General features: G+C 45.9%; 1 protein-coding gene across 2 annotated transcripts in view; it reads right to left on the bottom strand.

The window, feature by feature from the left end:
• The window catches only part of G2E3 (G2/M-phase specific E3 ubiquitin protein ligase), a 504970-nt gene that overhangs the window by 418347 nt on the left and 62943 nt on the right, over nt 1-23680 (bottom strand). For both annotated transcript variants that reach the window (XM_085627367.1, XM_085627368.1), the window contains exon 2: nt 11976-12096. The gene's annotated coding sequence lies outside the window, so the exon portion shown is untranslated. The remainder of the gene's footprint in view (nt 1-11975; nt 12097-23680) is intronic.

Genomic DNA, 23680 nt, shown 5'->3' with positions numbered 1-23680 from the left:
CTTCGAGGACCGGGTTTCATTGTACGCGGATGATATTCTCTTGTATCTCACCTCACCGCGGAAGTCGCTCAATGTTCTCTTTGATGTCCTTACTTCCTTCGGGAAAAACTCGGGTCTGATAATCAACTGGTCCAAATCTTGTGTGTATCCTATCTCTGGTGGTTCTCCTCTCTTGCCGCCTCGGCTTCCGCTCCAAATATCTCAGTCCGGCTTTAAATACCTGGGGGTGTACGTTTCGTTGGATCCGGCGGTCCGCTATGAGCAGAATCTCCTGTCTCCACTCCGGCGTTTGAGGGCAGATACGGCTCGGTGGTGTAAGCTGCCCTTGTCTCCGCTTGGTCGCGCGGCGCTGTTTAAAATGATGTCCCTTCCCAGATTCCTTTATGCACTCCAGAACTTCTTCGATGTCATTCCTGCGGCCTACTTTAGGGAGATGGAGAGTTTGCAGAGGAGACTGGTTTGGGACGGGCGATCGCGTATCGCGTTGGCCAAGCTGACTCTTTCCTGGTATGACGGGGGCATCGCGCTTCCTGATATTAGACGGTACTATTGGGCCTCCCAGCTGTCTGCCATTAACCATGCTACGTACGCTCCTGGTTCGAACCCGGCATATGAGATGGATAAATTCCTGCTCCCCGGCGGTAACTATAACAGAGCGCTTTACTCGCGGTCTGCTGGTAGGGCCCTTACGGGCCCTACCAGGATTGCGGTCCGTGTATGGAAGGCGGCTAACGTTGCGATGGGCTGGAGTGAGCGTTTAACGTGCGCCACTCCTCTATTCGACTCAGACCGCTTGGGAAACCTCTGGACAACGAAAGGCTTCGAGCGCTGGGATACAATCGGCATCAGCAGAGTGGGGGACCTGTGGGTTAAAGGTGCGGTTAAATCCTTCGCGGCGCTTCAGCGTGAGTATGAGCTTAGTGACAGAGAGTTCTTCCGTTATGCACAGGTTCGGCACGCCCTGCTTTCGGTCTTTGGGGAGGGGACCACGGTCCCTTCTTCGCCTCTCGAGGACCGCATACTCGACGGTCACGTCCCCGACAGTACTATTTCCCTGATTTACAAAAAACTGATAAACAATCGGGCTGACCTCTTGGTGCGTCTTCGGGAGGCATGGACGGGAGATGGGGTGGAGCTGGACGATGAGGACTGGCAGACTGCACTGTCATCCCCTAAGGAGGTGGCCATCCCAGCCCGTCTCCGCCTGGTCCAGCTTAAGATTCTCCATCGTGTATATGTGACGGGCCCCCGCCTGGTCTCGATGGGGTTCTCAGACGACGGACTCTGTAAGCGTGGCTGCGGGCTCAGTGCTACTTTTCTCCATATCCTATGGGAATGCCGCGAGGTGGCGGAATACTGGCGCCGGGTGCATGATATTATGAGACGAGTCACCGGGGTCGCTCTGCTGCCGGAGGTGCGTCGTTGTGTGCTGAATGTATGGGAGCCCAATGACTGCAATGCGGCTCAGGCTCGGTGGGCGGCCTTGGGGAACATGATTGCAAAGAGATATTGCGCAGCTTTGGGGTTCCCAGCGGCCTCCCACCGTGTCCGTCTGGAAGGAAAACATGGACTGGTGCATGTTCAGGGAGAAAACGGTGTATGTGGCCCGTCGTAAACCGGGGGCTTGGGGTAAAATTTGGGGGCAGTGGAACGCGTATCGTGGGTCTATCTGTGCTCCCCCTTTGGTAGATACGTCCGGGGTTGCCTCGTCCCCCTGATCCTTGAGGGTTCCTTGTGCATCTCGTACTTCGGAACGCGCGGAATGTCGAGATGCACTCCGCAGGAATGGAACGCACACGGGCACCCTCTGGCAGTGGGAGGTAAACACCGCCAGCCCGCACCACAGAACACGGCCGTTAGGGAGTCCAACACTCCCACGGCCGGCACGAGTCAGCCAAGTAGCAGCTGACACGCAGAGAAGGAAACCTGAAAGGGAATCACAAAAACAACGTGCAGCACACCAAAGCGCGATAAGGAATTCAGTCAAGCGGCGCGCGTCGGAAGTGAATGCGCGGCTGGACCTAAGCAGATATGAGGAGAATCCAATTACAGGCCAAAAATTAAAACATTCTTAACTCCAACAGCGAGAGCAGTATCATACAAAGAGTGCGCTAAGGAGGGTCACACCATAAATCAAAGCCTCAGATTGTTTAACAAATCAGACCCAGACAATCAGTCATACACCGAGAGAAACGAAAAATCGAACTTATCTTGCTGCAAGCAGCGAATAAAGAGAAAATGGATAGCGACAGTGGACTACCATCACCTCAGAGCCCTGTGATTGGTGCTAGGAAGTGGGGACGCTCTACCTAAAGACACTATCATTTTGTTCTGTTTATTCCTGATGTTTCATGGGGATAGTAGTTTGTTGTTGGACTGTGAATGGCTGCTATTCAATAAAGTGAAGAAAGAATAGCATAATCTTCGCCTCTGGTCCTGCCATAGAATTTGTTTCAAAGTCATGGCTTTATTCCAGAAAGGTATGTACCAAGCTTTCTCGGGCTTCATGCCTGCAAAATTCAGCAGGGAACAAACTTCTTGTGTATTAAAACCTGGCAAAAAAAGTTAACTTTATGCTGTTCTAAGAACCAAATTTGTATTTTCTAGGGCCCATGCTTTTCTTTTGGCTGCATCCAGAAAGGGGAATTCTTCGTGCTTTACACACTCAACCATCTCAGCTACATTCAGGAAACATATAGTTGTAGCTGGACTGATTATTTTGGTGCCAAGAAATCTAGGTGAACGTGCGCTGTATAAATACCCATAACCAACATGAGTAGTTACTAAATCAGGAGTAGTAGAAGATCAGCTACCAGTAGCACTTTGAACAATAAGAAAGCCAGGCTGCTTTTTGTTTTTTTTAGCCAGGCTGCTATAGTAGTCACAGAAGAGGCAAAAGATCCAATGTATGGTTCTGGAGTCAGTTGTCGCCGAGTACTGGTGCCCATGTCACAGCACAGCAGGATGGCACAAGCTTGCCCCACATGCTATACATACTCTTTTTGAGGAAAGCTTGCACTGCAAGTGTAGTGTACCCATGATGTGCGAGGAAAACTTCAATGTAAGTAAGTTTATTTTATTATTTGATTGATTAAAATCGTCACAATCTACAAATAGCTTTAAAATTACGAATTTTAAAACAATAAAAAGAAAAAATAATTATTTTGTTTTTAGTAAAAAGACACCACTGATCATATTTCGTCCGATATAGTGTCTTGTTAAGTTCATTTACAAGGTTATAATAATGACCTTTCTGCCACTGCGGACTTCCTGACTTGCTCCGTTCCTTGTATTAGACCGTATGAGCCATTTGTTAACTTTCATCTAGCAGTTTTGTTACCTTGGACATAAATTTAATTCCCCGACATGCCAAGATAGAAGAGGTGCCTCCTATGCCAGCTTATTACTGCTTGCCGGCAAGTACGGATCTTTAACGTAATAAAAATGGCCCGTAGGCATCGTCTTCTTAAAACTAGTAAAGCTGGACATACACAGCAAATTCGTCAAAGTTTCCTTCTGGTATCCACACAGTCTGCAGTGGGGGCTTTCGATTTGGTGTTTCCAAGAAGGCCTTGAGTCCTTTGAGTGGTGCATGCCCATTCGGTAAGCTAGGTAGGCTCTCTTTAAAAGTTGACTATAATGTAAGGCCAAAATATCCCTGTGGTTTTTGGTGAGTGTAAGAGTTAATTACTGTCCACGCGTGGCGCCATTTCATTCGTTTTTTTGTCTTCTGAGAATTCCTTTTTGCTGAGCCGTTGGCTGCTTTACAAAAGTGCGCCTGGTCTGTTTTTTTTTCCATACTTCTTGTAGATCCAATGTAATCAGAGAGGTGCTAAGGTAACTTCCCCATAAGGTGGTATTGGGCTGGTTTTCCTGCTAATTGATTTCCTCCCAACAGATGTTGTCCATTGACTCGCTTGGAGCAGAACGGATCTTGTGACACAATTTTGCAAAAATGGACATTGACCGGAATTTTTCGTTCTGTAAGCCAAATTCAAGGCGGACTTGTTCGGGCGAGGCTGAGTGGGGCAGGTTAAACAACTTTATAAAATTTATTTTGTAAGTTGTTTAGGAATTTTGCCTCCCCTCCTAGCCACGTATTTAGCCCGTATGACAAAGTAGGTAAAATTTGTGATGCCATTACCTTTAATAAGTGAGTATAATTCGGGCCGGTCAATTTAGATTGCAATTGCTTATATGCGTAAATTAATGATTGTGCCTTCCCTTTTAATACCAGTGTGCTTTTTTTTTTTTTTTAATCACCTTGCCCAAGGGTCATCCCCAGATACTTGTATGAGTCCTGTTCTTCTAGGACTAAGTCGTTGATTGACCATTTAAATTTCAGTTTCTTCCCCTCCACTAGCCGAAGCACTTATTTTTTTCTTTGTTCAGCTTCAAATTTTCTTGTACTAAATAAGATAACAAATTTATTGAGCGTTGCAGACCTATTGGTGTTTTACTTAATAGTACTATGTCATCTGCGTACTGCAGAATTGGAACTGAAACATTACCAAGTTTCGGGTCAGGACTCGATTTTTTCTAGGTTGCGTCCAATGTCTGCTAAGTATAGGTTAAAAAGACTTGGGGCTAGGACACAGCTTTGTTTTAGACCATCCTGGGTCTCAATTTTTTTTGTTAGGCTTGTCCCATTAACTTGTTTTACCTTTGCCCATGTGTCGCTGTATAAACCAATTATTGCGTTTAGTAATTTGTCCGGCAGCCCCCATTTTCTTAACTTGCTCCATAATCTTGTCCTACTTACTTGGTCAAAGGCTGCTTTTATGTCAACGAAACCCCCATATAGACTATGGTTCTTATTTTTGGCGTTCTCTTGGCGTTTTTCTTCGACGTCAATTAAGGAAATCAACCTGTATTTCCCTGAGTGTTTTCGGTCACCTTTCTTGTAAATTGGGTGAATGAGGTTTCCTTTCCACGAAGCTGGTATATTTCCCTTTATGTAAATGAAGTTAAATAGCACTGTTAAGTGTTCAGCCCAGAACTCTTTGTTGGTTTTAAAAACTGCGGTTGGGAGGCCGTGTGGTCCAGGAGCCCCCTCTGCTTTGAGTTTTTGAATTAGCTTTTTTAAATGGGTGCGGGTAGTCAACGTATCTTGGTGGGAAGAGTCTTTTTCGAGGATCACGTTTTCTTGCGTTCTTTCACTGGCGCATGAGTCTTTTAAGTTGTCATTTTCAACATTAATTGATGGACCTCGATTTTTTTTCAGTTCTGTGTGGTTCCTTTTTTAAGTAAAGGTTCTTCACGTAATCTCCCCAGATCCTGTCCGCGATTCCGGGGTCCTGTTGCATTACAACGCCCGAGTTTAGTTCATTAATAATGCCCCCAAAGTCTCGGGAGTTTGATTTTTTGCTTGTAAAAAGCAGTTTTTCCCCAGATCGATTCTTTGTATAATGCCTTTGCCATCCATAACTTTTTACCGGTATTTTTTTCTCATACTCCCGATAATGTTATTGTTTAAATTGTTTCCCTGTGCGGCCGTTCTTTGTTGGAACTTTAACGCCCTGGTTATTTTTCTCTTTTCGAATCTTAATTCGGAGTTATACCATGGTGCAGATTTTATTTTTCCGTCTCTTTTCGCCCCTGGCAGGACCGAATGCTTTTCCTTCAGGTCCTCTAATAAAATTTCCCAGTTGTTTACGGGGTCGCCGTATTCTAAGCTCACAATTTTAGTCACAAAGTTACTGGCTGTGGACAGGATGTTCTTTGTTTCACCTCCCCTCTATTTTCCGGAGGTTAAATATCTTTGGATGTTGCTGGAGGGAGTGTAGTTTTTCGGCAATGGGAACTGCGATGGTCATCCGTATAATTTGGGGGAAGTGGTCACTTTCTATGCGCTGAACTATTGAGTATTCCTCTATAGAGTTTGTTATACTGGCACTTACAATTGTAAAATCTATAGTAGATTTAACGTTTCCGCTCATATAGGTGAGTACCGGCAAAGAGTGACTTTTTTTTTTACTGATAAGAATTGTTAAGCCCAATGAATTTGGGTTACACAGTGGGGCTTGTTTGAACCCATTTACTGCTTTTTTTTTTCCAAGTTGGGTTCACCCTTATCTGCGCTCAGTAGGTTACAATTAAAAGTCTCCCGATATTATCAATGAGCTTAATTTGTTGGTTTTTTGCAAGATTTTGATGAGTTTGGTTAGCGTTCCCATTTTTTCGTTTTTTGCTTTTCGGTCTGGGAGTATGTAGATATTTAATAATAGGAGCTGTTACTGGGGCTTTGTTGTAATTTTTGTAACTTGAACCCAATTTAGCCCAACATCCAGTTCCTCTAAATCCCAGTTAAATTTTAGCGATACAAAAGTTGATAGGCCACCTCGTGGGTGCCCATATTTGGACTGTCTCTCTGCTAGTATGTGGTAATCGATATAACCTGGGTCGAATTCCAGGTCTCTTGTAAAAGCATTATATCATGTTCACATAAAAATGATTGGGTTTTGTGATCCTGCTCCATGCTACTAAACCTGTGCACGTTCCATGAGCATATTTTAATCGTTGCCGGGTTTATTTCTTCCATGTGTGTGTCTTGTATTTGTTCTCTAGCGGAGGCATTTATGACATTTCTAGGAACTCTTTTTGGGGAAACTTCAATGCTGTTCTCCTTGTCCCTGTGGGGGAAGTTTGCAAATATTAACATTTGTTTGGTACATATTAGTGTGCGATGGAAGTCTATACTCCTGTACTATGTTATTTATCTATTTTGCACTTTTAAATACCTCACCATACTGCATTACGGCTACCTAAATGCTCTGCCCAAACATACAAACCTAGACAAAAAAACAGATTCAAATACCTTAAATGCCAATTGTGGCACAAAGCAAGTTACTCATCTGTCATTCTTTAACTGCTTCCACCGGAATGAAGTTGGTTGAACGCATCTAGAAAGAACTTATTTTTTAATAGCAGGTGGATTCAGGGAAACTTAATTTTGGGTACTTGTACACCAAGCAAAAGACCCTATTTCAGCAGTTCTAACAGTTCTTGCTGGATGGGATGTCTAGCAGAAAGTCCTTCATGTAGCAGTTATTTGGGGGCAGTAGAGGGGATTCAAGTGTCATTCTACGTGACACGATCTGAATGAAGCAGTCTGTGGAACCGAGGCCGATTGGAGGACACTGCTCAAAGGACAATGAGTAAATCCAGTATAATGCACTTCAAGATGACCCATGCACTGAGCAAATCCCTTTTTAAAGGTGGTTTGTGCTGGACTGGAATTTCAGGGACTGTTGTGCTGCGGCCAGCCCTAGCTTGGAGGAACATCACACATTGGTCCCTAGACACTGCATGATGTGTACAATCGAAGAGTAATAAAAAGTAAATTCTGTGTAAGTACTGGGAAACGTCTACCTCCATTTTTTTCTAGTGCACATAATTACAACCTTTGATTTTTACAAGTATTGAAAATATTGGAAACCCTTGGAAGGGGGGGGGGGGGGCGGTGGCAGGGCGAGGTACCACACCAAAATTGACAAAGGGTCTAAAAATCGGAAGGTTTTGTCACGTGGCCCATACGGGCATGGTCATCTTCCCTATGTTAGCATGAGCACGTTGCAGACTCTACTGCTTTGTGCACGTTACTTCACGAGTTTATTTTGCGTGTGCCACACTGAAACTCATAGAACCTACTATTGTTTTTACACTTTGTTCGTTCCTGGGCTTTAGTTTAAACATTGTGAACAAGGTCGAACAACAATGCCCCTTGTTATTCTGTTCTGGTCAGGCCCTAGCACCGATACAAAACATGCAGACGCAGCTATTTGGGATAACGCCCAGAGATCTTCTAATATATATTCATCCTGCTTCTAGACAAGGGTAGGGAGGTTAGGCTAAGCTGTCATTCACCACAACAGCTCCTTTTATGATTTACAGCCTTTTGCTATGCTGACCATATTTGTGTAAGGCATTTTTCTGCCAATTGTGACACGTAAACTGCATACTACAGCACATTAGTTAAAATATTTAAAACTTGCTCATGTCTGTCAGATCTTGTTGTGGATGAGTATAAGAGGGGGAGCAAAAGGGTGCGTCACACAACAGCGATTCCTGAGAGATATGGGAGTGTTGTGTTCTGGGGTGTCTAATCACTTGTTCCTCTGTGAGTGAGTAGGAGGGCAAGTGAGACACTATAGCTAGTCGATGCAAAGCTCATGGATACCAAGGTAGTAGGATAACCCACTCCATATACTAAGGTCCCATAATCCTACCCTTAGTTTTGTGTTTACGCACAATCCCTGCAACAGCTTAAATATGATTAAGGGTTAATTTTGCTTAAAAAAAAAAAAGAGGTACACATTTACAAGTCTTAATACATCCATAATTGATTTCTTAATACTTCATATGCTTCTGAAAAATAACAGCAAATGTTCTTTAATCCAGTGCCATTTTTAACCCAAGAAAGACACTGCTTGGCGAGTCAATGCTTCATCTTTACCCAACAACTACACACACCGATATTTAAAATCGATGTTTGTTTACATCGCAAATCAAAAGAAGCACCAATGATGATCTCATAAAGTAATTCAGATTATATGGACGGGTCAGTTAAATGAGTTCTACATCTTATTTACGGATATACTTGGACACCCAGAAACAAACTCATTCCATGGCCTACCTACAAACACTACTCTTATGAAAAAGCTCAGAAACTTTATTATTGCAACATTACCAAAAACATTCTAGGGTGTGATAAATAGGTTCCTTATCATTTTCATTTCACTGGTCACAATTTTGTTTGGAGGTGTATAGTTCATCACACCATTGTATTGCTTTTGGGTGACAAAGCAAATCTGAGAGGAAGCCACAGAGGCAGCACCAGGTGACTGCACGTGTGAGTTATTGCAGGCAAAACGTCTGGATCAAGGCAGGGGCCTTGTGAAATTTAAATGGTGAGAAATCTGTGTCAAATCAGCCATGGAAGCATTCTCCACCAATGGATCAACATCCTATTCAAATGACTAAGCAGCAAAGCAACAATGAAATCGCAAACAAGCGCACACCAAGGCATGTAGCTTTATTTCGCCACTGCCTTTGCCTTACCATGCAGCAAAATCATGGATTGTCTCTGGGAAGATTCCTCCTGGATGCCATCAACAGAAGTTGAACATAAAGAAAACATGGAGCAGAAATTCTCTACATTAACGGTCAATTCCGGCTTCTTTTCTGCCAAGACGGCCATTAAAGCATAACTCCAAGCTCACAAGCACGGAGTTAACCCCTTGCATGCCCGCCCCTTTCCCCGCCCAGTGCCGCGCTTTGTATTAGCGGGCGGAGTTCATGACTAGCTGGACTCGTCATGGGCACAGCGCCACCGCAGCCCATGACGAGTCTAGCTCGTCATGGGCACTGAAGGGGTTAATGAAGACTACTTCTGGCAGCTTCTTACAGAAGCTCATGTCCAATACGCTTTTAAAACAGATGCACTCAGTTCAGTGTGCAGCCAGTCTTAAAATATTCATCCACACCCTACAGAGCTTTAAACTACCACAAACTAGAGGTTCTTCACCAACTCAACAGCAGAATGAAGCAGATGTTTTTAAACATCTCGTTTCTTACACATATCAATACTCAGTTCTTACTATCTACTTCTGGCTGTGTTTATAGAGCATGAATGTGTGAGTAATATGGCAGGACTGCACAAATCGAATTATTTGAGATCACACACAGGGAGGAGTCAGTGCAAGAATACACGGATAATCCTGAATGTAGTCACGGTGCACAATTTAAAACTAAGGTTTCAATGAATAAGCACAAGTTTGCTGGTGTGTAATCAGGCTAAGGGAGGGGAAACACCCTTTACATCACGGCTCGGACCACGCTATGCCTTAACGCTGCATTCCAAAGCACAAATAAGTCTTTACAACGCTTTCTTTTACCAGGCAAGTGTTGTTGGACTAATGTAGTACTTTAAGTCCAACACTTTCCCGACTGTTGCCCAGACTGGAGTTGGAATAGTAAATTATACCAATCTAAAGTCATTGTAATGACTTGTAAGGTAAAGGAAGGCGCTGTTAAGACGCATTTGTAGTTCAGACTACGGTGTTAAGACAGGCATGGTAAATGCCTGCGCGGTTCCAACATATAACCCTCAGGGAGTGGACTATGAGAAGATGGAGGGCTGGACAACGTAGTGGGCAAAGTTACACAGGGCTTTATGTGGGATGAAAAAACTGGGCGGGTGGGGTCTCTCGAAGGGGCGTGGCCAATGTAATTAAAGGCGTGGCTTAAAAACACATACGCTTAAAATCGGTGTTTAGCATAGCGTTCCGCCTGACTTGTATTTTGCGGTTTCTGTCATTGCATCCAGATATAGGATACAACAAGTAACATCATAGCTACAACAAGTCAGGACTATTGGCTTTATCAATGGTTGTTGCAAAAGACAAATAAGCAGCAACTATGGCTTGTATAGGATATTGAAAAAGCTTCCACTTAAAGCCCTGGTGACGCCACAACAATATTGCTGCTCCAGAGTTTGAAAAAGTGAAGGAAAATGCGGAGAAAAAAACCTCTTTAAAGGATTTCCCTTCCCCTACAAAGCTCACCTGCCAAGACGTCATGCTGTAACTTTTCCACTAGTAAGAAGTGAGCAGTGTGAGCACACGAACATCGATGTGCCTGTCACTACAGTTCGGAAAAAAAACGGACCGCCTGTGCCAATACAAAAACAGAGCCCGAGAGAGACCAGTTTCGAGGCCCCCTAAAAAACTGCCAGTGCTCAGACCCGGTGGGACCCGGCCCACTTAAAGCCCTGGTATTACAGAAGGAACAAAAGACAAGTGGAAGAAATACAGTCAGAGGGGAGGAAGCCCAAGCACTTTCTGACCTGAGGGGATCTCCAGTACTCGCGGAATGACGGGCTGGTGAATGAGAGCACTGGTAGGTCTAAGGCACTGGTTGACGGGTGTTAAGACATTTAACAATGGGATGACGGGATACAGAGCCAGAACTGTGACATCCTCAAATATCAAATGACTGGGGCTCCCAGTTTTCTGTTTTTACTGAACTACAGACAGAAAATGTGTTTCCTGTCTCCCTTTTTAAAGGTGGAAATCTTCAGTGAATTGTTTTTCTTGTGAGTAACTCTCCTTGCCGTCCTTCATGAATTCCAGGCCAACAGCTGAGCAGATAGACATATTAAAGGGATTCAAAAACAGGATGAGAGATTTCATTAAATACTGCCATATATTTGTATATAATCCCAATATTTACCTGTGGGTGTAGTGTCTTGTCACATTGGCTGCTTACTAAAGTATTGGTGCATTTTATCAGTTAAATTAATGTGGAAATATCCAATTTACCATTTTATGACTCATTCTCAAAACACAAAATAGATCTAGATAAATACCAATAAGATGGCCAAAAATAAATATGGATAACTACAGACTGAAATGTTAAAAAATAAATATAAAACCAGGAGCCCAACAAATAACCCACGAACTGTCTACATTCGCAACGCTCAGTTCTGTATCCTTACCATACACAGCTACCAATCTTTGGTCACGCTCCACCCGAACTTTCTACCACCTACAATGAACATAATCGGTCTCTCAAAATGCACAGTCACTTCTTCCTTTTTGCAGATCTTGCCTTTAGCTCGCTGCTCAACATCAACTCACTCTGCAAAAACTTCAACGGTGCTCCACGATACTCCCACTCATGGAAACCCACTGAGTTTACCGTGATAGCCACCGTCTTAGTTTGCAAATGCTGAACTGCAGAGATCTACCAACCTCTCCAATTTACACCAGAATGGTAAGAACACCTTTACAAACACTGCTGAGATAACCAACTGGATTTTCTTTAACTCGGGGCTTCCAAATACTCAGAAATCAGACCCCAACGATGGGAGAATAGGCCAGTGTTTTAAAAATCAGTATGTTCCTTTCTTTTTAACCAACATTCCCAATGTAGTCAGCAAAAACACCAACCTTAAACCCAAAAGCTTAGGTTACCTTGAGGGGACTTTGGTGCTATTTCATGTTAAGCACTTGCAGTGGTGTAACCAGCAGAGATCAGGCCCACTGGACGCAAGGAGGAGGGATGGTAGTTAGACAGCCATCTGAAAGCTTCTACCTGCAACAAAGAGAGAAGGAAATGAGCCTCACCAGTACGGAGTGGGCAACTTGGCACTTGTATGAGAAATGTTTTATTTAGTGTCTGGAATGCTATAACTCAAGAGTTGATGCCAAAATACTAGACGAAAAAACGTGGGGGACACAGTATAGCATTTTAATACAAGACTCAAAATTGTGTTAAATCATGCAAGAGGAGGAAAACGGTGTAGAACAGGCATGTATTCCGTCTCTTTTCAACAAAGGCTGGTGTTTGGTGCATCAATAGGAAAGAAAAAAGAAGCTTGGAGATCCAAACTTGTCCCAAAATGAGGAACTGTGATTAGGGCATCAAGGGCATGCACTAGGGAAAGAAAGATTCAACCACAATGGTTGGCCCAAGACACGCTCACATAAAATCTGCCACCATCCTGTGTCAGTTTCCTAACCACCATGCAAAGCTCTATCAACTTCTCCACATCTTTAGCTGCAACTAGTATTATGCTGAAGGACATCCTCACAATAGAGGCAGTCTAAGCACGGATTTATAAGCAGTAGACCGATGCTTTCATCTGGTTGCAAAGGAATGCTTAGTAGGTTAATCTAAATGATCACTCCCCATTTCTAACTACCGGAAAGTCAAGACTCGTGGTTAACAATTCTTGCTAGAGTACGGCTACTTTCATTCATAGGGAGCCCTCTGGTCAATATGTTCTCTTACAAGGTAGAATGTTTCACCTGTGTCCACTGGACACAGAAGATCCCAAAACTGGTGTTTCAATTAAGACAGATCAGTAAATGTTATGACTGGGTGTGGGGGAAGGTTTATACGCGTTAGGCTTCCTGGCAGACACCTTTGAAGTCAAGCTGATACCAGGAGTAGTTAAATGTGCCAATCAAGCACAAGTGGACTTCAACTTGGTTGAAATATGGCTGCCATTTAACCAGATGACCTAGAAACTGTAGCCCCTACCTGAAAGAACATTTAGTATCCTGTGTCGCTGACCAGCATACATTCGCCCAACTTTGACCAGGATGCATACCTCTTAAGCCTCAATCCGGTCCTGGCGCCTTGGGCTAAGTGTCTGGATACTGGGAGAGGACTATAACACTGTAATGGACTCATCTATTGATAGATCTCACCCCCCCTAGGAGGAGCAAACACTGTTCGACAAGCGGAGGCATTATGCAGTTGGGCCAAGGGCTGGGGCCTGGGTGATGTCTGGTGTTTGAAAAACCCCACCAGTAGGGAATACTCATTCTTTTCCCACCCGCACCAACTTCATACCCGCATAGATAGGATACTTTGCTCCAACCACGTTACAACCCAGGTAACACATGCAACATATTTGGGTAAGACCCTTTCTGACCACAACCCATTGGAGGTCTCCCTCAGCTGGGGCAGAACCCCCACTCCTGTTCCTACCTGGAAATTGTAGCCCCTGATGCTTGAGGACCCAGTCTTCCGGGAGGCACTGGCAACTGGCATAGACAATTACTTTTCTGAGAACACTGGTACCGCATTCACGCCCCAGGTGGAGTGGGATGCATTCAAGACAGTGATTTGGGGGATAGCTATCAGCACCACAGCTGGGGTGCGACAGGAATTACATAACTTGAAAGCGGCAGAACACGCTCTAAATAGTCTCGAACAGGCTGCAGCGACTGACCCCACAAATGGAGCGCTTCTACAAGACGCCCGAATACAACATGCAGAGTTGCTGGATACGCTTAAGCAAATAGACTATACTGCCTATACGCACGCAAGACATACTGATGCGGACAAGGCGGGCCCGCTATTAGCACGCATACTCAGGGATGACTCCCCACATTCCCCGATCCATGGGATTATCACCAGCAGCGGGGACACAGTACATATGCAGCAGGACATTAATGCGGCCTTTTGCGACTACTACCAGGCTCTATACCGGGCACCCCCACTCATTGGTGGAAGAGGCTCTTGACACCTTTTTAGCTGATGTACAGTTTCCACAATTGGACAAATCAGGTCAGGATGCTCTCTCCGGCCCTATTACAAGGAACGAAATTAAGGCGGCCATCAGGGCCTAACCCCGGAATAAGGCCCCAGGTTTGGACGGCCTCCAGACCGAATTCTTTGCCACTTTTTCAGACACTGTGGCGCCGCAACTAGAAAGCTTGTACAAAGCCACGCTGTCCTCGGGGTCCCTGCCCCACTCTACTAGGCAGGCACTGGTAGTATCTCTCCCTAAACCTGGACGTCTGTCGACAGACCTGTCCGGATACAGACCACTGTCCCTACTCCCCACTGAATATAAAATATTGAGTAAGGTGCTTGCTAGCCGCCTGCTTCCATATGTGCACAAGCTCATACACCCAGACCAATGCGGCTTTGTGCCGGCGCGGTACACCTCGCTTAATATCAGGAGGTTGTATCATGTAATGGCAGCCACCCCCGAGGAGAGAGCCAACGCTGGATGTGTCACCCTAGATTTGAGAAAAGCCTTTGATACGCTCCGGTGGGATTACATGTTTGCGAGCGCTAGAACGCTTCGGTATACCCCCAGATTATTTAAAGTGGGTGAGGCTTTTATATACGGACCCCACAGTGCGGGCCCGCACGGGACGACATATCTCAAAAGAATACCCGGTTGATAAAGGCACCCGCCTGGGATGCCCCCTATCCCCCTTGCTTTTTGTGCTAGCCCTGGAGCCTTTAGGCATACAGATTTACCGATCAGCGCCAGACCTCATTGAGGGTAATTTGGTCAAAGCTGTACGATCGCTCCGCTCCCAGGTCAATTTCTGGTCCTCCCTACCACTCTTGGTGATGGGCCGAGTAGCGATCTCGAAAATGGTAGTCCTGCCTCGGCTTTTATATTTTTTTTACCAACCTACCGGTTGTGATCCCAACCCCGATGCTTAACTCCCTGAACACTACATTCTCCGCTACAATTAGACACTGATAAGGGCAGGCTGGGTGCCCCAGACTTCCGAGCATATTGCTATGCGAGCCAATTGCAATGGCTATCGTATTGGCTGGCAGGGTGCACCTTACAGGAAATAGATTTTCCCCCTGCAGATGTAGACCGGGGCAGCTCCACACACTGCTGCTCCCGTAGGCTAGGATACCGGCAGATGCCCCGCTGCTCTTGCGCACGGCGCTCACTTATTGGAAAAAAGCCACTCATTACACGCGTAGCTGCCTTCCCTACTACGACACTACACCACTTCTTGGGATCCCTACCCCCACTGGACTGCTCACTAAACGATGATTGCTTCTTTGGGCGGAGGGTGGAGTGACCACAGTGGGTGACCTATTTGACGACAGCACACTAATGGACCACGGTAATTTTGCACGACATCAGGGGGTCACGGATGCATTGTACCTACTGCATGCTGCACTTGTGCAGTATGTGAAGAAACATTGAGCCCCACACAGGGAGGAACCCCCACGCCACAAAATGGTCTTTATGACCTACCGGATGGGTAACGGCCGCCATCTTACCAAATGGCTCTACAAAGGCATTACCACCCCCACCAGAATCCCACTAACGGACCTACGCAATAAATTGTCTGCAGACCTGACAGATAGGGACTGGGACAACGCTTTAGCATGCCCCAGGAGAATTTCACAAAATGCCAAATTCATCCAATATATGGTTCTACACAGAGCGTATCTTACCCCGCACACAACGTATTTTTCCAGCCACACTACACTGCTGTCCGAGATGCAAATTAGAGGATGCTGACTTACTACACATGCTATGGCAGTGCCCCGTGCTTACCCCTTATTGGTCCGAGGCACTGTCCTTGCTTACAACGGCCGATGAGATCCCCGTCCCAGACATGCCTGCAGTATAATACAACGCCCTAAGGCACAGAAAGTGCAACTTCGCTTTGTAGACCTGTCTTTGCTTCTGGCTAAACGCTCCATTACGATGCGGTGGAAATCGACCACACACCCCCAACTTTACAGCTGGCATGGGGAAGTAGTGAGATGGGGTGGAGCGGAGAGCGCTGCCATCCGCCGGAAGGAAGCCCGGGGATTGCGCAAAAGAGTTCTTTAGACTAGGACAGTATCCTGGAAGCATTCAGGGCCTTGACCCCACCACCTGTGCCGATAGCTCGGACGTAACAATTGTTTTATCACCTAGCCCCGGTTTGCCAGTTTCCATGTTTAGGGAATTCCATCGTTTGTGAATCCTGCACCATGGGGTGCATACACACCCCTTTGAATGCTTGCACGTAGTCGGGAGAAGACGCGGGAACACTTGACATATGCGCTAGGAATGGTTGGTGCCAGATGAAGTTAGGGGAGGGAGGGATGGGATAGTTGTATTCCTGTGTCATACACTTACTGTTGATGATAAGGCATGTACACTGTACAATGAGTTCAATGTATTACGATATTGTGTATGACTGTAAAATGTCGGGATTGATGGGTTGAAAATTAGAAAAATTAATAAAATGTTTTTTTAAAAATCCTGTGTCGCTGACTGTAGTGCAAGACCAGCTTTCTGGATTTTCTGATAGCTTAGTCTGTCTAGCACTAGAACCAAAAAACACTTGAGTTGAGCTAGGTACCAGCCCCGGCCTTCTCCAGGCATACTTGAAAAGAAACCAGAGAGGACATAAGAGCTTGAACAAATGGCTGAAAGCAAATGCTAGACTGTCTCAATGTTAACATTTTAAAGGAGGCATTCAAAGTCTGCTGGATAGTATGTATTAGGACAGCCCACTAATGGATTTCTTAATAAGGTTCATATAATGTATGAAAATAAACAACGAGTGCTGGCCATTCTATTGATTGCAAAGTTTAAAACACATTTTTAAACTTTAATAAAGTACACCAAATAACAAAGAATAAAATTCTAATTTGAATGCAATGCTTGCAAAGTTGGAATGGCCTTTGAATAAAATTATTACTGGACGTTGGGATGGCAGGTCCCCTACATGGCACTGAAGAAGTTGCTTCTCCAGCCCTGCACTGTTTTGTCTGTGCAGTTCTGGTTTTCGTTCACCCCTTCAAGTGAGCTAGAAAAACATGTGATCATGCTATTCTGGTATTCATTTATCCCTTCCTCGAGTGAGCCAGACAATCATGTGAGCACAAGGATAGACCTCCTTGTTAAATGAGCCAAGACCTAAAATCTTCGCTAGGAGGTCGAGGGGCACCCCAAGTAGAAACCTCTAACACTTTGGGTTTTGTGTGAAGCTACACAGGTCACTTGTGTCCCAAGCCCTTTTCGCATTCCTTTCCCCTCCAGCTTTCTGCAAGTGATCCAGTTTGGCTGTAGGTGAGGATGGTCAGGCCTATTTCCAAGAAGCTATTTGATTCTGCCAAAGCACTCTCTCACACCCTACATATAGGATCTGCAAGCGATCTGGCATGAGGTCTCAATCCATTAAACCTCTGTACCTGGGTCAGTCGGACTCATCTCAGAAAGGCTCTGGTATCAATGACACAAGCATTAGTTTTTGATGCAATCGGTAAGACAGCAGACTGGTCACCTCCAACTGAGCACTTGATCTCCTTGACCATCACGTTGTTCCATGATCCCATTTCTAGCCAAGAAAGGGCTGCACACCAGTGTGGTACACTGTCTAAAGCTTCCGGGGCAGTGCTCTGCTAGCAGCTGTCCTTGCCTTCTTTCACCATGCTGAAGCTAAGCATGGATCCTACTCAAGCAGGACTGAGTTCCAATGTACAAATACTATTTCTGCCAGTAGGGCCAGTAGACCAGAGCCTAGCTGAAACTAGGAAAACCTGGTAGTTGCGGACAGCCTGCATCAATCCTGGAGCACAATAAAATCCCACAGCCTCCCAGCTCTTGACTCTACAGTTCATGTCAATCAGTCTTCCCCCTGGAGAGGCCATGGAGAAGAGCAATCACCTTGGTCATTCTTCGGCACCTTCATCTTGGTTGTTGGGGTCCCTGGTTTGTCCCAAACCCAGTTTGTTTGGCATGGAAACCTGACACGCACATAAAAAACCTTGTCAGTGCTATCCTTTGGCCGGGAAAAGGCATAAATAAAACTATGACATCTACACGTGGTTAACGCTCTGTGGTTCAATGCAAACAGTTCCCAATATAGCTGCATTTAAACCCACTTGAATCATGCCCCAAAGACTGGCATGTCTAGAGCAGTGATTAACGTTTTGATTTCTGTGGATCATCACTTAATCATTACTGCAACTCAGGTACCCCCACTGAATCACTATTGAATATGGGGTAATACTCCCCACCCAGATTTAATGGAAGGTGGGGACCGCGGCTAAGCAATTTCACGGATTTCAACCAAAAACAAACATAAAATAGAGAGAGTAAGTATTCCAACAAATATGTCCATACTATATTCGGTCTAATACATTTAAACTCCCCCAACAAATCTGAGAATACTAAATTAATTTTTAGACACCAATTTCAAATTCCTTCACATTTACAGAACATTTTACGATGTTTAATTTTACCATTTTCTTCATTTGTATACACTTTAATAATCTATTAATATTTAATTTTCTAAGCAGTCACCGACACCTAGGAGAAGGCTTCACAGACCCCCAGGGCTTCCCGGACCACAGGTTAAGAACCGCTGGTCTAGAGCTTCAGTGTGGCCAGTCCCAAGTCCAGCAAGAACCATGACACCATATAGATTGAAACGTGCCCAGCTGTCGCATCAATTGCACCTACATGTGGGGATTCCAGTGTACAGACACCAGAACCAGTTCAAAATCAAAACAGCGTAAAAAACATTGCCAATTTTAACAGAAGAACAAACCTCAGAATAAACATATTAAAACTTTTAAGTTGAGCTATATCAGATGGTGGCATAACCGTGTAGACGAAAGAGAAACAACTGCCATATCAGGTGTTATGTTATGTTATTTTGTATTTGTAAAGCGCACAGATGCCCCAGCCAAGCGGCGTCCCGGCGCTGTAAAGGACAAGCAACACAACAACTGATAACACGAACCAGTCATGACCACTAAGCCTCGGGAAACAAAAATGTTTTCACGGCTTTCCTGAAGAGAAGGAGAAGGTGTTGCTTATACTGCAGGTCAGGGCGAGCCCTGGAATTATAAACCCACCCCTGCTGCAGTACCCAGTGTGGAATAAAAGCGTGAAGGACTATTCATCACCGAGAGGCATTCATCAGACTTCATGACCCCCTAACCTGAAGTCCACGTGCCAGAGACACTGCGAGGACCCGTCTGAAGAGAAGGTCAGTTTAGGGGCAGATTATCTCAAGCTCTGTACACATGGGGTACAAAAACACTAATATCTCGGACAGAGGCTCCAAGAGGACATGCGTACACTCACCTCTTGAAGTTTGGCATTTGGGAAACTAAGCCCAAATGTTAATAGTGTGCACGGGTAGAACAAACAGATGCAGGAACGCTCTTGAGCCGCTACCTCATGCACCCCACGTGTGAAGAACCAGGGCAATACTAGCCTGATGAGAGCTGTCCATTGGCTGGCTTCAGCAGTGATACTTTGAGGCCCATTTCATCCTTATAGCTCATATGGTGCCAGAGATACTGAGTTTATACATTTCTAGAGTCTACAGCTCTTCGTCTGTGCCGGTCCAAAATCAATGTGTCCACTGGCTTTGGGAAACTACTGGGTGGACCTTGGACCCAAGCCTTCAGATGGCAACTCGTCCACTGAGATGCAAGCACCCAATAAGTTTAGATTTTAGAACCCTCCACTGTCAAGATAGCAGTTTAAAATCCAGCCCCAATAGTGCCTCATACACATACACTACGCTGCCATGATTCCTTTCAGTGGATTTGCATGTATGCAAATCTAGGCTATGCAGGACCGACACCACCTATTCAACAATCCAATTAAGAATGGTCTGGAAACGTGCAAGTCCCCTCTGGAAGAATGTTTGCTAGGGAACCTCAAGTGTGTGGTATCCCTGATCAAAGGCATGCCTTCCAAAATGATAATCAATGATACCAATGCACTGGAACAAACCACGTAAGGTTATGCTGGTCACCAAGTGAAGTAATGTGATTTAGAGTCAGCCTCCCGAAAGCCGAGCACTGCACCGTGCACAGATTGTAAAGAGCAGCTTCCTGTATGCATCTCAGGTCACATTAGTAGAGCCAAGATGAACAAACAGGATAACAACTGAGGTTGTATCACAGGTCTAGGAGCTGCAAGCAACTGCAGGCTTTATTTTCTTATTCATACTCCTACTGTTCTATTAATCTATCCAGTAATAAAATAACTAATCTTTTTCTAGAACATTTCAACACGTAGAATAACCTTAATTGCATTGTACTTTCCCATCCCACTAGGAGTTTGTAACCCACATTTACACTTTTAAGCAAGCATACACTGCCCATCCTCAAACCTTAGACACCAACAGGAGTCCATTTGCACTTTGAGCAATGCCTTGGATCAGAATCACTTTATAAATACAATTAGAGTAGAACTGCCCTAGAACCAAATACACCCCCTCCGGAATCCAAGCTGGACTTGAAAAGAGACCTTCCCGAGCTAGGATTACTTATATAGATGGCATACAAACATGCAAGTCTGCGATTGTCTCTTGATCACAAGAGAATATCATTGATGCTGGAGTTGCTTGTTTGCCAAAAGTATTATATTAAGTTTGACTTCCAAATACTGAAAAAAAGCCTTTTAATATAGCTGCCTTGCTAGAGTGTCTGCCCAACACTGGCCCATGTTCAAGGAAGACCCTGAACTACTCGACACTAAACAACCACACGAGAAGTTAAATACTGGCATCAGAATGGCCTTTGGCCCTATTGTACTAGATCTATACATTTTATCCAGCCCTGCGCCTAGTAGGAAGATTAGGACCCTATGAGATTTTAATCATTGCACCACTGTATGCAAATGGATAAGCCCCAGCCACAATAATTGGGGCTCACTGCACATACACAAGAAAACACAAGTTTAGCGTGCAGACTGTCTCACTCTTCACCACTTTTGCAGTGCATGGGTGTTAGAAACGGGGGTCTCTAGTTGGCAATGGCTGGCGCCAATGTCCAAATAAGGACCCTTCTTCCTAAGTCAGGGCAAGTGGGCTACCCCTTTTGATAACCCCTGCTCAACCCTGTGGTAACGTAGCAAGAGCAGTTAGGCCTATCTCTGAGGCAGTGTGTGAAGCATTTATGACCATGCACAATAAGGCAATAACGACAACACAAAAGGACAACTCAAGTAGGTATAGAAAAATAGTATCTTTATCTAAGGTTTAACACAAGACTCTCAAAGCGTTTTAACAAGCCACAATGCACGTAAATCAGTATGGACTTAAAAAGGCAATAACGTAGTCACTAGAACGTGGCACTGACTGAGTTCAAGGCCTGGGTCTACGCGACCCGTTGCGCACCAGATACCTGCCGTTGGACGGCGACGCAGCACGCAGCTTCTCGAAGAAGTGAAGACAGTGACAGGCAGACTCCCAGCGACCACAACTCTTGACTGCAGTGGTCCGCAACGTGCACTCACAATGATTCGGGCACTCTGGGACAGGCGGGCTCTCAGCGGCAGCAGCACGTGGCTGCGGCGACCCGGGCTGGTGGTGGCAAGGACTCTCGTGCAGCTCCGTGGTGGGCTCACAGCGGCAGCAGCTCTTAGCTGCAGCTGCCCACAGGACGACTCACGATGATGCAAAGTTGGCAAAGGTGCGGGCACTCAGCGGCAGCAGCTCTTAGCTGCGGCAGCCCACAGGACAAATCACGATGATGCAAAGTTGGCAAATGTACGAGCACTCAGCAGCAGCTCTTAGCTGCGGCGGCCCACAGGACGAATTACGATGATGCAAAGTTGGCAAAGGTGCGGGCCCTCAGCGGCAGCAGCTCTTAGATGCAGCAGCCCACAGGACGAATCACGTTGATACAAAGTTGGCAAAGGTGCGGGCTCTCAGCAGCAGCAGCTCTCTTAGCTGCGGCGCCTCACAGGACAAAGGATGATCTCGACCAGGCTGGCACAACTGCGGGCACTCAGCAGCTACAGCTCTCTCAACTGCGGCTGCCCACACAGATTCAGCGAAGGTTCAAATTAAGGCGGGCTCACAGCGGCAGCAGCTCTTAGCTGCAGCTGCCCACAGGACGACTCACGATGATGCAAAGTTGGCAAAGGTGCGGGCACTCAGCGGCAGCAGCTCTTAGCTGCGGCAGCCCACAGGACGAATCACGATGATGCAAAGTTGGCAAATGTACGAGCACTCAGCAGCAGCTCTTAGCTGCGGCGGCCCACAGGATGAATCACGATGATGCAAAGTTGGCAAAGGTGCGGGCCCTCAGCGGCAGCAGCTCTTAGATGCAGCAGCCCACAGGACGAATCACGTTGATACGAAGTTGGCAAAGGTGCGGGCTCTCAGCAGCAGCAGCTCTCTTAGCTGCGGCGGCTCACAGGACAAGTCACGATGATGCACAGCTGATAAGTGCGGGCACTCAGCAGCAGGAGGACCACTCTTAGCTGCGGCGGCCCACAGGACAAAGGATGATCTCGACCAGGCTGGCACAACTGCGGGCACTCAGCAGCTACAGCTCCCTCAACTGCGGCGGCCCACACAGATTCAGCGAAGGTTCAAATTAAGGCGGGCTCTCAGCGGCGGCAGCTCTTAGCTGCGGCGGCCCACACAGAGTTAACAAGGGTTACCATTCCGCGTTCCTCACAGGAGAACTAGAGGCTCCGGATTACTCGACAGAGGCCTCACCTGCAAGTAGGATCCCTCGCACAGGAATTCAGATGGCTGACGGGGTGAAGTCTAATGTCCCTGAGACTTCAGCAGGAGGCGCTCTCAATTCAGGCCCTCTGGTAGTTTCTTCAGCAAGCTTGGTGAAAGTTTTAAAGCCCTTTCCTCTGTTCACTCGGACAGAGTTTCGTCTTGACATCCAGAAGGAACACACTTGAAGAAAGGTTTCAGCGCAGCGTTTTATACCTAAAAAGTATTTGTCTCGAAAGTCACAAATCACTGAATCCAGCCAGAACCAGTTCGGTGGGGTCGGGGAGCACTTGGTTTACGATGCAACATCCTGTCCTTTGAGAATCAGGGGGTCTGCTATCAGACGCCCAGTGGGAGGTGGAGCCATCATTCACCCTGCCAGGCACAGCCCTGCTCAGATCAAAGAGTCACCCCTCCCCATGCTCTGAATGCCCCTCCCCAGCCAGGTCTGACCCAGCTGGCCCTGCTGCTCCAAAACCAGACGGCCAATACACATACTAGCAAAGCCTACAGGAAAGCTTAGGCAAGAAAATACCTTGTTTCTAGAAGAGGCATTTTCTAACACGGGATATGCAAATGATCCTTACTAAAAGATGTATCTCAATGTCCTGAGCTTAAACATATCAAATTCGAATTTCCATTCAGGTTCCTGGGGGCAGGTAGGATTATGGAATGTAATACTCAACCTGCCCATTCTGGCCTATGAGAATGGATAGCCTCACAATAGTAAACAGTGAAATGGAGGGTAACTCGCTATTAGAACATGCTACACAGACATTCTTTAAAAGCTGCTTCGGTGGGTAGCGCAAATCAGCACTGCAGGCCCACCAGCAGTATTTGGTCTACGAGCCCAGTGCACTTATACTAGGGACTGACAGGTAAACCAAACGAGCCAATTATGGTTATTCCAA

Source organism: Triturus cristatus, chromosome 9, assembly GCF_964204655.1.
Source record: "Triturus cristatus chromosome 9, aTriCri1.1, whole genome shotgun sequence".
In the NCBI taxonomy this organism is placed as follows: domain Eukaryota; kingdom Metazoa; phylum Chordata; class Amphibia; order Caudata; family Salamandridae; genus Triturus; species Triturus cristatus.
This window is presented reverse-complemented; position numbering and strand designations above follow the sequence as displayed.